A 10,612-nucleotide genomic window follows, 5' to 3' on the forward strand; every position below is an offset into this window, starting at 1 on the left:
CTCATGGTTTGTGAGTTTGAGCCCCACATTGGGCTCTCTGCTGTCAGCACAGAGCCTGCTTCAGATCCTGCATCCCCCCTCTGTGCCCCTCTGCCACTGGTTCTCTCTCTCTCTCTCTCTCTCTCAAAAGAAATAAATAAAACTTTAAAAATGACCAAAAAATAGGAGGAAATTCACAATGTACAGTAATGAATGTTGAAGGAGAAATGAGTTTCAAGGGAAAGCGTGTACTCTATCATAGCAAAAAAAAATTTTTAAATAGAATAAGATGAGGATTAGAAAGTGTTGCTGACAGTTAGCAGATTTCTGGTTCCAGCCAAGGTAGAGTAACTCCCCTATTCTTCTGCACTAAAGTATCCCTGGACATAACACAATAAACAAGAAAAGGAAAATATTTAAAGATGGAAAGAAGTGAATGGCCTAGGAACCTGGGGATGTAAGAAACGACGTGACGGTGATTTCTCTGAGTTTTCTTATTGTCTCCATTCATGCACTGTAGAATGCATCCAGGTCAAAGCTACCAACAGGCACAGACCAAAAAGGGCACATTTTCTTTCCCTAGCCAAAGCACTGGAAAAAGAGTGGTTTAATAATAGAAAATCTTTTTGGTAATACGTACCTGAATATCCAACACCAGCAGCCAAACCCCTGCTCTTTCTCCTCCCCCCAGGGAGAGCTGGTCTTCCACCTCACAATACCCTGCCCTGTGGAAGCAGATGGTAGTGTTCTGACGTCCTCTCCTGGTGCGGGACAACAGGACAGAGCAAGGAGCGAATAATCATCAATCCCAGAGCAACAGATGCCCCCATCCTTTCCCCGCTGGCAGGGTGATGTCCATGGGGCTGAGCAGGGAGTTAATGCTCTCAGTCCCCTTCCAGGGTTGTCAGCAGGTGGCTGGCGGGGAGCTGAGCCTCCCTCTCCAGCTTCCAGGAGAGGGGCTGAGGTGTGAAACAGTGCAAGCCAATGGTCTAGTCCTCCCCCAGCCCACCCGCACCTTCATGAGTCTCAGCTTCCTTGACCATAATAAAAAATTGGGGACATGGTCATCTCTTAGGTCTCTTCTAAAAAATCATAGGTGAGAAACTTTACATATTACCCTTAGATGGGAGCAAGGAGGCTATAAGCCATTCTAACCATTCTTTGAGCTAATAGTGTTCTTCAAAGGAGCTAGAATCTGTAAGTTCCATTTTTGTCCTGTCCAACATAGCAACCTCTGGCCTCATGTGATGTCTGCACTTGAAATGTGGCTAGTCCCAAGTGAGATGTACAAGTGTAAATGTACCCTGATTCAACTACAGAAAGAGTGAACGTAGAATAGCTCATACTTTTTAATATTTATTACATGCTGAAATGATAATATTTTAGATATGGTGGGTTAAATGACATGCATTATTTAAATTATCTTGGTGTTGCTTTCTACCTCTATAAATGTGGCTGCCAGAATATTTAAGTATTTTTGTGGCTCGTCTTTGTGGCCTACATTATATTCCTCCTAGTCAGTGCTGATGTATGTTCAGACTGGCTATCAGAACTAATTTCTAATTTGAATTTGATCACACACATAACCAGGATCAATGATCAAGCGTCGAAAAAATGTTAGCGTGCATGTAAAATAATATGTGCCGTCAGATGTCTAAGTAACTTCATGAAATCCAAGATTAACAGAAACGTAACAAAATCCACTGAGAGGTATGTGTGCTTGTAAATTAATTTGGATAGTACATCTCTATAAGCTACATTTATAAACCTGGGTCCAAAGGCCCAGAGCTTGGGAAAATAAATACGTCAGACAGTGAATTCAGTGAGTGTGTGAGGACTAAAATAAATGAAAACTGAAAATATGCCCACTGCATTGCTATGATGTTTTCCCGGGCTACTGATACTGACCGACCTGCCATCCATGTGACACTGAGAAGTGGAAAAGTGGAGAAAAGAAATGTGGTGAAGGGACAGTACAATATTGTAAACTGAGACTCAATAAATTTAACTCTTTGGCAATAGTATTATGGGTGTATGTGGGTGTATTCATAGATGGTCATCCATTTTGTCCTCCAGCTTCATAAACGTGGCCTGGAAGAGATCTCACAAACTCTGAATAGCATTAGAATTCCCTTCCTACCTCCAAATTTCCTTTCCGGTAATGTGAGCACATCACAGCCACACACCCTTTCCCCAACCAGCCTGGATGATTTGCTGTTCCACCAAACACCCTGTGTAGTTGTTCTTTTACTGTTTTCTTCACACAAGGTACTTTTTCTTCCATTATTAGCCCACCAAAATTTTATTCACCCTTTCAAATCCAGCCCAAACACCGAAGGCCACTCCCATTGAAGGCTTCCCTGTTTTTCAGTAATCATTCACAAATGTTATTAAGAGTTGGCAATATGCTGGCCCTGTGCCAAGCCCTGGTGGACAGAGGCCCTGCCTTCAAGAAGCTGATAATCCGGGGCGCCTGGGTAGCTCAGTCAGTTAAGTGTCCGACCTCGGCTCAGGTTATGATCTCATGGTTCGTGGGTTCGAGCCCCATGTTGGGCTCTGTGTTGACAGTGTGGAGCCCGGAGCCTGCTTCAGATTCTGTGTCTCCCTCTCTCTCTGGTCTCTCCCACTTGCACTCTGTCTTTCTCTCTCTCTCAAAAATAAATAAACATTAAAAAGAATTTAAAGAAGAAGCTTGTAATCCAACAAATGAGATAGGGAGGAAGATAAAAATGTACAGCACAGTGTGACTGGTACTGTAAGTGGGTGCATTCCCCACCCTGCTATCATATTGACCTTTTAAAGATGCAATTTGGGGGTGCCTGGGTGGCTCAGTCGGCTGAGCGTCCGGCTTCAGCTCAGGTCATGATCTCACGGTTTGTGAGTTCGAGCCCCGCGTCCGGCTCTGTGCTGACAGCTCGGAGCCTGGAGCCTGTTTCGGATTCTGTGTCTTTCTTTCTGCTCTTCCCCTGCTCATGCTCTGTCTCTGTCTCTCAAAATAAATAAATAAACATAAAAAAAAAGATGCAATTTGATTGCAGTGCTGCTTTTTTCAAGGGCCATCATTTGCCAGCAATTCTGACAAACGTGCACAAAACTGTAGACAGAGACGTATGTTATAGCATTGTTCAGTTTACCTGGGTGTGAGTCTCATTTCCGCCACTTCTTGTTCGTGGAGCAAACATTCTCAAGGTGTTGTTTTCCTCAAATGTAAGGTGGGGGTGATGGTAATAGCTTCTCCCCAGGATGACTGTATTAAATTAGTTAATACACACAAAGCACTTAGAATACCACCTGGCACATTATGAGCAATCCACAAATATTAGCTTTTTGCTATTATTAACAAAAGATTGGAAATTACCTAAATGACCTTTGATATGGGTTCAACTCTATTAAAATGATGAGGTTTATATGAGTCATCACATAATGTCTCCAAGATTTATTTTGAATTTGCTCATGTTTGAGGGTTAATGTGGGTATGTGTCTCTGTGGTTGTATGTACATAATAGAAAATTCTTCTAAAAGGATATTGAAATAATTGATCATTGACATTGGCTTTGAAGATAGGAATGGCCAGTTTTCACTTTTATAAACTTTAATACAGTGTGAATTAGAATATCACGTATATGGGGCACCTGGGTGGCTCACTCAGTTGTGTCGGACATTTGATTTTGGCTCCGGTCATAATCTCACGGTTCCTGGGTTCAAGCCCTGTGCTGATGGCGTGGAGCCTGCCTGGGATTCTCTCTTTCCTTCTCTCTCTCTCTGCCCCTCCCCAGCTCTCTCTGTCTCTCTCAAAATAAATAAATAAAACCTTAACAAAAATACCATGCACATAATTTTTCTAATTATTGAAAAAAACCCCAGGTAATTTCCTTCTGGGTCCCAACAGGAAAGAACAGAGTGGGGGCTAAAATCCAAATTTTCTAACACCGACTTCAGTGCTTTTTCAATTTTATTCAACATTAAGGTAATCCCCATGAAGAACTTTCTGGTCTAACTGAAAGAAAATAACTATAAATGTATCCTGCATCTAATGTATGGCATTTAACAGACAAGGAACAGATGAAGCTCAGAACGGTTAAATAAGTAACCTAAAGTCCCAAGTTGAGGTCACCGGAGTTGGGATTCTCTCCCAGATCCACCTGATGTGTCACCAAGATGAACCCAGAATCAGCAAAAGTGGGTCTAATCCTAAGTCTCTCCTTCTTTGCTTTTTTGCTGCTCCCAACCTTGTGAGTTGTGTGAATGAAACCAAACAACACCTGTGAAAGCACTGTGCACAAAGCCCGGCACATAGTAGGTCCTCAGCCACTTAGTTGAATTGGATTGATGCTACCTTCTCTCTCTACCTCTCCTAGATATTTACTCTGTGGTTAATGCAACTTTCATTCTACCCAACACCCACTGCCTCTCGACTCTTGGAGATTATGTTTGCCTGATATTTGTAGGAGAAGCACATCTAAAAAATTCCATTTCTAAAAGCTCTGTGCTCAGGTGTGAGAGGTAACTAGCCTGCCACATGAATGCATGTCCTGTTTACTCCTTTTGTTCTGAAAGCTCACGTCACCTCTTTGTACAGGTAGTCATTAATACAGAGTGAGAGAGAAAAAGGGATTCAAAGAGAAATTACTGGTAATTGTGGTCCCCTATCAGTATGTTTTCTTCTCTCTGCAACCTGATCTCAACATTGTGAAATATATTCGTTCCCAGTATAATTGAAATGGAATTAAGTAGTGCGATGGGGCTGGGCTATTTGAGGACAAGGCAGCTTGTCGCATGTTTGGAATTGTTGTTTGAAAATGCCCACCTGAATCAAAATGCCTCATGTCCTGCTGGCGAGGGCACTCCTTGAGGTACTAACTTTGACATCAGCTCTGCCATTCTTAGCTAGCTGGCAGTCTCTGAAAACTTCAGTGGACTGCAGTTTTTTTCACCTGTAAAATGAGAGGATCTCAAACTCATGGTCCACAGTCAGCAAGTATGGAGTCGAAGTGGTGGTGTAGAGGAAGATCATGCCCAGTCTAGAGGGAGGGAGCTTTCTCTACTCAGTTCTATTGAGAAATGTGGACCCAGTGTTCCAAATTTTTCCGATTTTTTTTTAAAGAATATAACAATTCTTAAATATTGGCAACTAATTAGAAATTGTTCATAAATTCTATTTGGGTCAAGTTACATCAGGCCTGCCAGCCACCAGTTAAAGACCTCAGGCTGGAGAACATGGAAAGTTTCTTACTTATTGGGGCGTCTTCAATATTATCTGGAGGAATAAAAAAGTTAATGAGGTAATTCGCTTGCAGTGTTCACAGCGGCACTGGTGAACTGATGAATGGTGTGGAGAAGGGAGGTAGAGGCTCTTGACTGAGCTCGCTTCTAGAAGTTCTGTGACTTATCCTTTCTAAACCCCAGTTTCTCTACCTGGAAAATGATGACACAAGTAACCTCTTCATATCACTGGGCTATGTGAAGTATGTTTAAAGCTGTAAATGTAACACAGATAGGAGATTATTGGGATTATTGTTTGAAGATGGGATATGGCAACAATCCAAAGTAAAAAACCAGAACAAAAAAATAAAACCAATTTGCTGAAGTTTATGAAGAGAGGAATCCACACTGGACCGTTAGCCAAGTGTGGTGACAGAGCTTCATAGTCGAGAGCATGGACTCTGAGGTCAGTCCTTCTGAATTGGAACTCAGGCTCTCCTACTTACTAATCATGTGAATTTGGCCCAGTGCCTTTGTTCCTCATTTGCAAAATGAGGATAACAATAGTTCCTCCCTCAGTGTTGACGTGCATATGCCTAAAGTGAACCCCAGTGATTCCCATCTCATAGTGTTCATGGTTTTGTAGAATCCCCTCTTCCTCAGTGGGGTCAAAGAAAGGGGTCAGTGACTTCCTCCTAACCAATAGAATAGGACATGGGTAAAGGGATCTCAGTCTTGTAATTATGTTAAATTTCATAGGACTCTATCTTGACAGACTGGGGCTAGAGCTTTTTGTGAGCTCAGTGAAATAAAGAGCCGTGTTGGAGAAGCCCACATGGTTAGGAACTAGGAGTAGCCTCCAGAAGTTGTGGGTGGCCTCTAGGACCTGAGGTCAATCTCCAGCCAACAGCCAGCAAAAACCTGGGGCCCACAGTGATACAGATGCAAGGAGATGAATTCTGCCAACAACCTGAATTACCTTAGGAATAGATTCTTCCCCAGATGATTCTCCAAATGAGAACACACCAGCTGACACTTGATTGCAGCCTGGTTAAGACTCTGGGCAGAAGACCCAGTTATGCTGTGCCTGGACTCCTGGCCCACAGAAATTGTGAAATAAAAAATATGTATTATTTTAAGCTGCTATGTTTGTGATAGTTTGCTACACAACAATAGAAAATGAATAGACTCTCTTATATTGTTGCTATACATATTACATGAGTTGATATTTGTTAAATGCTTTCATTCCAATGATATAAAAGTGTTTACATAATCATATTCTGCATGACCAGTTCATTAACAAATACTTGAGTGCTAGACTTTTTGCTTCTGTTTATGACTCTATGGGAGACCTGTGTTACTCCTTTAATAATCTGAAACTCATGAGCAAACATTTTATATGGAAGATCCCACTCTTGCCCTCATTTGGTAATACAACACTCACCACCCACACTCCCACCAAGAATTTCTGTGAGCCCCCTTGGGTTACAACTATGCACAAACTGGTCAGTCCCACTTGGCATTTGCCATGTTCTTCCAGGGCGGCTCAATCCCCCAATAGCAAGGTCAAAAGCCAAGTTCATACTATGCTGTTCCCAATGCTGGAGAATGTCAGGGCTTCATGAGGAAGTGGAAATAACTGCCTTGTCCCAAATTCTATGCTCTTTGTCACCTCATCCCCAAGGTGGCATGGCTTTTCCAAGAGTCTCACCAAACCTCTTATGAGAACAGAATCTTCACCTCTAGCCCTAAACCATAGCTCAATAGAAGGCCTAAAACTGTTCCTCTTTTTTGGAACCCACTTACTCATATCTCTTCTTTGCCTAACTCAGTTTAACCCTATTACCTCAGTTAACCTTCCCTGATTGTCCAGACTGGGTTATATCTCCATTGTAAGTTTCCATCACACCCTGTTAATTCCCTTTGCATTATTACTTTTTAATGATTGTTCAAGCAGAGTATAAGATTATGAGCATGAGGTCATATGTGGCTTTTGCTCATTGATGTATCCTAAGGTCTAGCACAATGTCCGGAACTTAATAGATGCTAAATAAATACATGTTAGTGAAGGAAGTCACATTTTATAAAGGAAATTGAGGCTCGGAAAGGTTAATATCTTCTCACGACACAGAGATAGTTTGGGGCAGAACTAGGACTGAAGCCCAGATTTGCCTGATTCCAAAAGCCCTGATCTCCTAACCACCATAACCAAGAGCAAAGCCCCATGTTCTGCTTGCCAAATTCACTCTCCCAAGGGAGAGCCCAAGTCAAACAAATCTGAGGGTAGGATTTTGTTCTTAAGTCAGAATAAGAAACGGACTCTTCTGTGCAGATCAAAAATAAAAATACATGCTTGGAAATGCAATCGCTCCATTGTTTCCAGAAGCTTGTCATTTTGTGGTTGGCTTCATCAGGTCTGAAGTGAAAAAGTTTCCTGGGGAATCGGATGCTAGTAACAAACCAAACAATTTCCTAGGAGAATCAGAAAGGAAAGTTCCCTAGTAGCCTTCTTATCTCTCCAGAACACAGTGGAGAAAGATGGTGTCATCAGAAGGACTTGGAACTGCTACATGAGGACAGGCCAAGGACTTGTGGAGACCATGGGAGGTAACATGTGTGGAAGAAGGAAAAAAGTTCTAGATCCTGGAGTACAAGTGAGCCACCCCATGGGACCCTTAATACAAAGGGAAATATTTGAAAAAAAATGAAATTATTAATAACCAATATATATATTAGGCTCTTCATTTATCCCCATTCATCCATCCACATCCATCCATCTATTCATCCATACATCCATCTTCCAAATATTTAGTGAGGGCCTACTATATTCAAGACGTTTTAGGTACTGAGGATATAGAGTTGAATGCAACAGACCTTGCTCATGTGGAACATACGTTCTAGGAGGGTGGAGGACAGGGGGGCAGAAAATGAACAAATACATAGATATTATATAATATAACCTCAGATAACGGTAAGTGCTATCAAAAAGTAACAAGGATGAGGGGACCACGTGTGACAGAGGAGCTTTTTGGACAACATGGACAGGACACTTTGTTAAGCACAGGACAAAAAATATGACTGCATGTGATTCTATCCTTTGAAGTGCAAACTAGTACTCCCACAGAAGAGGAAATTGAACAGTAGTTAAACTAAAGTGGCCAAGAGTCAGACTCAACCCCAAATCCACCTGATGCCAAAACCTGCATTCTTGGCAGCTTTGCTTTCAAATCCCAGGGATGTGGGCTGGTCTGGGTTGAGCCAGATAAGCCCTGGTTTGTTGCTATTATGTTTTCTCTAGCACAAATATTTATGAAGTTTGTATGATGTATGAGACTCTGTGCCAGTCTCTGGAAAAAAGATTCTGTCCCTGCTCTAAAGGGAGTATGCAGTCTGGTTAGCATGCAGACAATTAGCCAAGCACTCAGAAGACAGCAGACTAAACCCTGGGTCTACAGTCAGAGCAGTGCAGGTGCGGGATCGGAGCAGAGGCTCGTGGCCCCACACCACAACCCTAACACCCTCCTCTGGACCCCAGACCTTTTCATACGCCTGTCTCAGGTGATCCACCTGCCAGTATCTCCTGCTGTCCCTCAAGCCCACCCAGCTCGCTCTTGCCTCCAACCTTTCGCCACCTGCTGCGTCACTTTCTGTTCCTTACCATGTTTTATTTTCTTCGAAGAGTTATCCCTATCTACAAGTATAGCGTAGAGTCTTTGCTTCTGTGTTTGCGTACTGTCTCCTCCACTTGGACATCAACTCCTCAAGAGCAGAGCTTTTGTTTTGTTTCATTTTATTCAGTATTATCTTCCAGGCACCTTGCAACAGTTTCTGGCCCAGCATAAGCCCTTAATAAGTGTGCTTTGAGTATTTGAATGAAGGAAGGAATGTACAAATCTCTCTCTCTGTGCTTGATGATATCTTAGGGGCTTGGTACAACTACAAATGCATGGGCCTCACCCTGGAGAATTAGAGCCAGCAGTTTTGGAGAAGAGCCTGGACATCTAAAATTTTCAAATGCTGCACAGTTAATTCTGAGGTACAAGAGCCAGTTGTTAAATATTGAGAAATTTTGTGAGCTGGTTGCTAAACACAACAATTGTTAAAAATTAGAGTATGTAGAGCTGCAAATAAATCAATAGTTTAATTATATTTAAAACAAGTACTCAAATTTAGAATACTCAAGATTCATCACTGTAATTCCCAATTATCTTACTACATTTTACTATTATCTGTGTTCTTGAGTGTTTTATGTTGATTATATCTCACGATGGAAATTCTCTAGGATATGTGCCACTGCACATCCCTTCCCGACTCTGAGTTCAGTGATGTCACGTTGGTGGCTTGAAAACGGCTGCCATGGGAGTGTTTACACCACAGAAATTGCCGAACTCTACAAATCAGGGCTTGGTCCCTCTGGAGAGCCAGCTGTTGAACATTTATCAGCATACCGCTGGGCACACTCAAGTATGACAACCACTGATAGAGTGAGAAGATAATGGATTCAGATCAACTGTGCCACTCACTCGCTGTGTGACCTGAGTAATTGCTTACCTTCTCTGAGCCTAACTTCCCTTAGCTCTAGATTGGACTTGATTGCATCTTTCTCCCTCCCTGGCCCTTCCTGTTCCTCCCTGAGCCTAACTCAGAGGAAGGGAAAATGAAGGTAGAGCAATTATTATTATGGTTGGCATATAAGACGCCTTCAGTAAAAGTCATATAGCTGCTCTTGGGGGGCTAAAGGGAGTCTTTCCTTGAGGAGTGACTTTCTTACTGGGTACTAAAACATGTTAAAGTAGGCAAAAGGGGGCAGGGGAAAGATTATGTGATTGGGAAAGGTGTTCCTGCCAAAGAAAGTCATTAAAGAGAAGCCTGAAAGAGAGAGAGAGAGAGAGAGAGCATGACGCTTTGGAATACTCGGGGTGGTTCCTTTAGGCTAGAGCAGTAGTTCTCAAACTTTTTAGTGTTGGGACTCCATTACAATGCTAAAAATTACTGAGGATCTCTGAAAGGTTTTGTTTATGTGGTTATGTGGGATATATATATTGGTATTCACAGTGTTGAGTTAAAACTTTTAAAAAATTTAAAATAGGTGTTTATTAATGTAAAGTAAGAATAAAATAAACCCATTATATGCTCACATAAATAGCGTACCTTTTATGAAAAATAAGTGTATTGTTCCAAAGCAAAAACTATTTAGTGAAGAGCTGGCATAGGTTTACATTTTGGCAAATCTCTTTAATGTCTGGCTTAATAGAAGACAGCTGGATTCTCATACCTGTTTTTTCACTCAATCTGTTGCAATACCACACATCGTGTAAGCTTGGAAAGACGTCCTGAATACTCAGGAGAGGATGAAAGTGAATAAAGCAAAGTGTCTTAATATTATTATGAAAATGGTTTTGACCTCAGATCCCTTGGAAAGGCCTGTACA

The sequence above is a fragment of the Panthera onca genome, chromosome C1 (genome assembly GCF_046562875.1).
Source record: "Panthera onca isolate mPanOnc1 chromosome C1, mPanOnc1 haplotype 2, whole genome shotgun sequence".
Taxonomy (NCBI): domain Eukaryota; kingdom Metazoa; phylum Chordata; class Mammalia; order Carnivora; family Felidae; genus Panthera; species Panthera onca.